This window comes from Mchenga conophoros, linkage group LG7 (assembly GCF_057382185.1).
Source record: "Mchenga conophoros isolate Kocher_MC1m ecotype Shallow Benthic linkage group LG7, M_conophoros_male_GT1.1, whole genome shotgun sequence".
NCBI lineage: Eukaryota > Metazoa > Chordata > Actinopteri > Cichliformes > Cichlidae > Mchenga > Mchenga conophoros.
In genome coordinates this window covers 60,670,413-60,678,234 of record NC_140532.1, presented here as the reverse complement: position 1 = coordinate 60,678,234, position 7,822 = coordinate 60,670,413, and the positions used below count along the sequence as shown (strand labels likewise).

General features: G+C 36.7%; 1 long non-coding RNA gene across 1 annotated transcript; it reads right to left on the bottom strand.

Annotated features, from left to right (window-relative positions):
- Window positions 1-4,031: 4,031 nt before the first annotated feature.
- On the bottom strand, window positions 4,032-6,282 carry LOC146571384 (uncharacterized). The gene is made up of 4 exons (XR_014893240.1): window positions 6,027-6,282; window positions 5,112-5,160; window positions 4,880-4,943; window positions 4,032-4,481 (listed from the first exon to the last, which is right to left on the bottom strand). It is a non-coding gene; the product is annotated as an uncharacterized LOC146571384 (long non-coding RNA).
- Between the last annotated feature and the right edge of the window lie 1,540 nt (window positions 6,283-7,822).

Genomic DNA, 7,822 nt, shown 5'->3' with positions numbered 1-7,822 from the left:
TTTAATTTTCAAATATTGTATAACAAGGCAAAACTGCAAATGTGAATGCAAATTCTTTTTCCTCAATCTTAATTAACTAAAACCTTTCATTGAATAAAAAAAGAATTGGCACTCAGACATGTGGCAGCACTTTGCTATAATTTTTGTTTTATTTAACAAAATAAAAATGCAGACATAAGTGTACATTTATGTCTACTAGTGAAAATTGTTTTCTTTACAAATAACTCTCACTGAACTAACACAGCCAATCCCTCAACATGGTTTTACTCTCTGCTCATATTGCCTTCATATTAAATCATTTTTTGCTTTTTATAGAAGTTATTTTCACATTGCACTCAACAACAAAATCACCCGTAACAAAAACTAACTTCAAGGACCAAAATGCACAATATTTCCTCACGTCAACAGTACGGGTGGCAAGTAGGGGTGATGTGGGCCTCACGCAAGTCGGCCCCGGGCCGTGTGTTTCAGACCGCTGATTCACCTACTGTCACTATAGTGAAATTACTGTTTTTGTTTTGAAAGGTTACTAGTGGATGCTGGCAACCATTTTGGAAGAGAACAATACAATCTGTTGTAAGGCCTTCACTGGAAAATTGTGTATTTAGAATATAATACCAACATGTCATTTGAAGATAACATAGTATTTCAGTGACCAAATAGTATTTGGGTAAAAGTCACTGAATAGTGTTGGAATAAAGTGTGAAATTTGTGAAGAATTAAAATATCCAGGAGCTCAAATTGGATATTTTGTTTCAATCATATTTTATCAACACAAATTGCACAGGTTTATTGAATATGAATAACTTCACCTCAGTTGTTTAAGCTCCTGCCAAAGCAAAACATCTGTGTGCAACCAGTGTCCACTATTGAATTAAGTAAACCCAACATGTTCTTTTTCAGTGCATAATCACATTTAGTGAAATAAACTATTAAACCAGAATTACATATTAGGATTTAGCCAAGTGTTAGGATGTAATGCAGAGTAGTATTTCTAGTAGGCTTGTTTTGATATGCCTGTTTTCATTTTATTTTCTAATTTAAAGAAGGCTTTAGAAAGGTCAAAATAAATCTTCTGTAAGGGAGTATCAGCTATTCTAGAAGAATTTATTTTACCAATGCAAGGGTGCATTAGTACCTTGTAATACAACATATCTATTTCATAAAGGGCGAACACAAATGTCCAAAGAGACTTCCTGGCAGCTGCCATTTTAAGTATAACCTCTGGTACGGGCACGTTCAGTTTGCAGCAGCTATACAACAGTGGCCTCTAGAGGTGTTTACACACTATGACCAAATCAGACAATGCAACACAACACGCAGGTCGCCCCAATGAATTGATTAGGCTGGTAGCAGTGACTTGTTAACTTATCATTTATCAAACATATCTCCCATGAATGATATGAAATAATTTAGAGACATAACATTGACATCACAAAGTAGAAGCTGCAATCAGTTTTTAGGAAAGTGAGTTTAATAAGAGTAAAATAATGCAGTAATTTCTTAGATTTTATAATCCCTTTATAAATCATGTTGGCTACAGCCTATTTAGCAGTGCAACAAGAGCATCAGACAAACAAACAAATAAATAAACAGTCAGCAAAAACAAAAAAGTTAGTACCCAGGGATAAAAATGTTGAGTATGAAAGGGAAACCTAATGGACAGATGTGATGCCTGAACAGTGGTGGCTTTAAGTGATGTATCAACTTAAACATGCATCCACAGTCTATGTTACATAAGTACGATGATCAGTGGTGACGGCTGGCGCCACTTTGGAAGCAGAAACTGTTGGTTTGAAAGCCTTTTGTGTCTCCTTGTGGCGGGACTCTTATACTGTACTGTGAGATGTCGAGCAGTGACACCCCCCCCCCCCCCCCCCCCCCTGTCACTCTGGCTCCTACCTCAAAGCACACTGTGCGCTGTCGATCTTACGTGCTGCACAATAATATTCAATATTTAGTATTTACTGTTATATTCACATAGATCATCGCGATGATGTTATTTATTATATTGCTCTCTTTTTTTTTGCTCGTTTTCTCTTTTTTCTTTCCTGACAGGTGATCCAGGTGATTGATATATGTATTTTTTTGTCTGTTTGTTTTTCTTTTTTGTCCTTTATCACGTTCCTCTTCCCCGCTGTTTTTCTTTCCCTCTTTCTTTCTCCGTTTTCTTTCCCGCAGTCAAATCTGTCCCATGTTTAGCAAGTGAAAATAAAACAAAATAAACAATAAAAGCAAAGGTGAATCAAATAGATCATTAAGGCAAGGCTGGGATGGTCCATTTGGTAAAGTAAATCTGTTGGGCATCTTTCTTTGTCTTTACACAATAATTCTGATGGCAAAAGAACCAAACGGGACACGCAAAAAAAAAAAAAGAAGATGTCGAGCAGTGTCAGTAGTATGCTAGAAAGTGATACATTAACATTTCTGGGGTCACCATGAAGAGCTTACTTCCTTTCTTGCTCAGTGTGTAAAATGTGGTACTTAATGGATTGAAAAGAAAAAGGATGGCACCCTTGTAGTTCACACAGGTGGTGATGATTCAGGGTTTTAATTTGTAAGGTTTGAATTTTGAGCCATCATAAATTTTAAACCAGGAAAGTATAATATTTAACACATGATAAGTCAAAGCTAATATAGCTGCTCATATATAGCTACTTATAATTTGAAGAGCTGCCTACACCAATGAGTAGACTTCCCAGAATGGAAACAGCACTCTTTGTGTGGTTTGAGAAAACAGTCAAGTTGTTAAGAACTCTGACTGAGAAGAATCCGCCTGTGTACAGCAGCAGGCTGCCTTCCTAGAATTTGGATATCCCCCGTGCGCTCGTCTCTGCATTATGTGCATTACCTCTCTTGGAAAATTAAAACCACATCAGCTTTTTATAGCTTTTTTCATTCACTATCAGCTTACACCAAAAGTCTACTCTGAAGAAGATTATTCAAAACATGCAACACAGTCACCAATCCCAGCAAATCCACCCCTAAGTCAGACTGTACAATACAGAAAATAAAAGAGCTACAGCTCAGACTCTACAGGCTTCAGTTAGCATGTTAAATGTGAAAGCTCAGTTAGAAAAAGACTGAACAAAAACGGCCTGAGTTTAGCAATTAACCAAAGTGACAAACATTGCTCTAAATAATACTCCCCTAATCCAAGTAGTCACCCAAACCTGGACGTGGATTTAGAGGCCCGAGGGCCATCTCACACGTTTATTCAGAATAAAACAAGTTTCAATTAAAAAAATCAAAATCTTGTGGACGTATGCCTTTTACATGTTGGTAAAATGTTTAGGATGAGATGGAGATGTAACACTCATGCACCCTGAAAATTATGAAGGTCTAAACATGTATCAAAGGGACTCACTGAACATCAGTGGATTTCTATGGGGCAAACGTACTTAAACTAGCCACTGTGACCATTGAGGCAGAGCAGAATGAATGATACTGACGGGAACTATGAGAGTTTGTAGTTAAATTCCTGCTCTTACACACTGTAAAATCAAATTAGTTAGAACTCAAAATAATTGAAGAAACTCGTTGCCTCAAAAAAATTGAGTAAAGCTTAGCTAAAAATGACTAAATTAGGACAACTTATTTATTTTGAGTACTCTGTACAAGCTCATTTGTTCCCAGAACTCAAGAAAATTGGATCAAGTTTACGTAAGTTGACCAAGTTAGGGCAACTTACTCATTTTGAGTACACTGTACAGCCTTGTTAGTTCCCAGAACTCAAAAAAATTAAGGAAACTCATTGCCTCAAAAAAACTAAGTAAAGCTTACTTAAGATGACTGTTAGGACAACTTATACAGTGCAAGTCTGCAGTATTAAGAATAACTTGATATTTCTGACTGTACAGTGCTAATTGTTTACTTACTGACAAACATTTCAAGTTCAACTAAATGAAAAAACAATTTGTGGTAACCTGAATATGATTAAAAATAATTAACAACACTTTTTGTAAGGATGTTAAAATCAGACCAACTTTTATTTTCAAACACCAAAGTATAACAGCCAACATACTGGACACTGTTCTGCTGAACAACAAACAATTATATTTCCATCACTGTTATAATCTTACAATGAAACAAAGTCGCAGATGTAGTTATTCTGAAAATAAGATTAGGCCTACCACAACTTTGTTTTGTACTTACATTACTTATATAATCAAAATAAAAATATGTGTTGTTCTGTCACAAGTGCAGTCTCTAATTTAAACAACACATTTGTTTTGCATTCCAACACATGAGCTGGAATGTTGTAATGTTTTAAGGATGGCTTGTTTCCAGTCCAGGCATTACTGCCTGAATGACTATCATGGATCGAGGTGATCCAAATGTAGGTGCAGAAGAAAGTCTTTAACTTCCCTTAAGTACAGTGGCAGTGGATGTGGGTTGGAGATGCAATGAGCTTGAACCTGCAGGCGACCATCTTCACTGACCACACCATCTGTGACGGAGGACTCATCTCTCCTGGTGTCCTGCAAGCAAACAATCATATTTTTTGGAACATGAACTTAATTGCTTTCTTAAAACATTTTTTTCTGCATTTGGTATAAAACAGACTCCAATTTGGACAATCTCAGGCTCCTTCCCCACCGGAGAGGTGACATTCAATGTCCCAATTGTCAGTCTGGATAGCCCTGACCCCCACCCGACACACAATAATGTCATGAAAGCATCATTTTAAAAAGGGCTATGCAAACATGGCCAATAACTTTCATTCTAATGATGTGCAAAATGATTTGGGCACAAAACAAATTTTGCTGTTAGAAAACTTGCAGACTTCACTATATTCAGTGTAGACCCTCTAAACTAAGTTTGGGGGATGTGATCTTTCAAGAAATGCAGACCAAACTGTTGTTGTTTGTTTACTTACACAGCATGTCTTGTAGAATTAACTGGAGTCACCAGCAACAGCCTAGTGCAGTCATATCTCAAGTCTAATAACAGAAGACAGGAAAAGATCAGTAAAGAAACAACTTCCCCAAACCAAAAAACAAATAAAACAATAAGTAAAACAGGCTGATCTAAAGTATGATTAAAGTTCAGCCTGATTAATATAAATGTCACTGACAGTTGCTAATATATTGGAAAACCAAAATACTTACCACTGAGTTGATGTCTTTCTGTCCAACAGCAGGAGTGCTGGTCCCGAGCCTCAAAGACAGTAAGAAGCAAGCAGAGGGAGAAAAAACAGAACATATTTCAGAAACCGATTTGATCCTTAATGGCTGTGCAATCATTGTAACATAGAGTTTGCTTATGTTGTTAAATAAAGGCTAGATTTGACATTAATAGATGCCACAGATGTTCAAGGTGCCACAAAGCATGAAAAAAATGGACATCTCAGAAAACGTCGGGGCATTTTTGCAAATATGTGATGTCTTGATAAATCGAGCAGATATTTGAACTTTCGACAGCTACATTCTCGCCTGAAAATATCTTAAAAGTTGATTTTGTGACCCAGAAAAAGCAATAAGCCGCGCTCCTCCGCCATTGGCGAGCTTACAAGTACGCACAGGCTCCGACAACCATGGCCGACATATGCGATCCTCCTTTCCCCTAGATTACCCTTTCTGGGTCACAAAATAACCTTTTAAGATATTTTCAGTGGAGAATGTAGCTGTGTAATGCTCAAATATCTACTTAATTTATCAAAATATCACATATTTGCAAAAGTGCTTCCACGTTTTCGGAGAGCTCTGTTACCCAGCTGACCGGGAGGTCAAGGCTTGATAAGAGTCCGCGAGCACAGCTAACTCTTGGCTTATTGTTTTCACCCCCCCGAAGAATTTTGTCTGGGCTCTTATCTCACTTTTTTATTTCAAACAATCAACAGAAAATTTCACAGACATATTTTTATATAAGGTTTTTAAGGCTGTGGTGTTAATTTTTAAGTAACATGAGCCCAGCCCGCAGCAGCAACGCTAGGCTAACACTAACTAGCTAGCACGATTATAAACCTGGTGCTAAACTAAGAGAAGCCACAAAATCAGTTTGAATAAGAGTAAACATTTACTCACCAAGTCAGTGTATCAGGTAAAGATCCACAGCAATGACAACAATAATCCCTTGAGCTGACGCTTTTCTAGGTTTGCTCAACATATTCCATAAAAAATGCTGGCACCATGAACATGCGGACTGATCCGTGCTAGGGAGGAGGACGGTAGTGACGTGGCATTTTCAAAACACATCTTTCATCCTTCCACACTGAGAAGAAAAACTTCCATCTTACTTAGTTTTTCTAAGTTAAGACAACTCAAATAAATTGAGTTTATCAGCATTTCTGTAGAGGACAGAACCACCTGCTTTAATTTACCATGATGCTCTGTGTTATGTTGTCATGGCAATATGAAGTCAAATAAATACAAATTCATAAAATGCACATTTGAAGGAGGACAAGAAGACAGGCAACTGGAAGAGCTTTTGAAGCAGGAAAACTTTTCTGGATTACTCTTAATTTAACTGGAAATTTTGCGAATACAAGTCAAGGAGGAAACAAGGAGGCAGGTTGGATTATATTTGAGGACAGGACGCACGAAGGAGAAGCATGAGGAGAGAGGAAACAGCAGAGCGATGGTGCAGAGCTAATCGTGAGTCAAGTCGAAGAAGCAAGCATCAAAACTGTGAGTAAACATAACACATAAAGACTTAAAAATTACTGTGCTGATTAAGGAAACATTAAATTTGGTTAGTTTGGGGTCTGCAGCTTCAGGTTTGTGGGTTCAGTTGGTCTCAAAATTGAGGAAAGACAAAAAAATTTCTTTTGAAAGGTTGTTGGAGGATTTTTACTGTAAGAAATATCTGGGTGTGCAACTGCTTTTATTTAAAAAAAAATTTAATTTTATTTAGTCACATTGGAAAGGGAAAATTGGAGGATCGGGACAATAATGTGGCCAGATTTACTGTTTCCTTAATCAGAACAATAAGTTTGATCTGAACTAGAAATTTTGAAATGGGTTATTTTCTTTCTTCTCTACTGATCACTGTGTGATCGGTTGAGTTACTTGTCAGTCTACATTTATGTTAAAGGTAATTTTAAAAAATGCAGTTTATTCGTAATTTTGTAGAAAAAGGCTCCGCACCTATGAAAAAAAGAAAATGGGTATCCACACCCCCAAAATTCCTGTAGATCAGAGTAGCTAAGCCCTGGTTAACTGCAATTATATAACAGAAGATGAAAAATATTGGAATGATTGAAAGAAACAAAGATTGCTTTAGGGTTTGAAGATTTGACTTTCTTATTGAAAGAGACGAAAACTAATCCATGTGTGACACTGAGAAAAAAACTGAAAGCTTAAAAGATCTGGAGGTCTGACTACTGTTATTCAAATGTGCAAAATTGTTTTAATGACATTAGAAAGAAAAATGGGATGTTTAAAAAGGTAATATATAAAGATGATTTTTATATTACTTGAAAAAATGATGTTGTTTAGCACTTCTGTACTTAGAAAAATGCTGGGTCACTAGTAAGCTGAGATTTAATGTGATAAACTGAGGAAAGGTAATATAATCTACACACTCGCTATTATTGTTGCAATCCATACACCAGTTAATATTTAATCAATCGTCATTCATAATTGGTGATCTATGCAAGTTTTAAGGAATAATATTTGAATTGAGGTTGAATGATGCTCTGCCTCTGTGGTCAAGTACAGACATAGGCCTTAAGCAACCATGAGCCACTGATAAGTGTGGCAGATTAGGAAACATGCATACAGTTCATTAGTTAGACTCCTATGAGCCACTAATAGGAGAAAATGAGCACGCAATAAAGTGGACTTGTTAGGGAGAGATTGCCATCAGAGTTAAAACACTC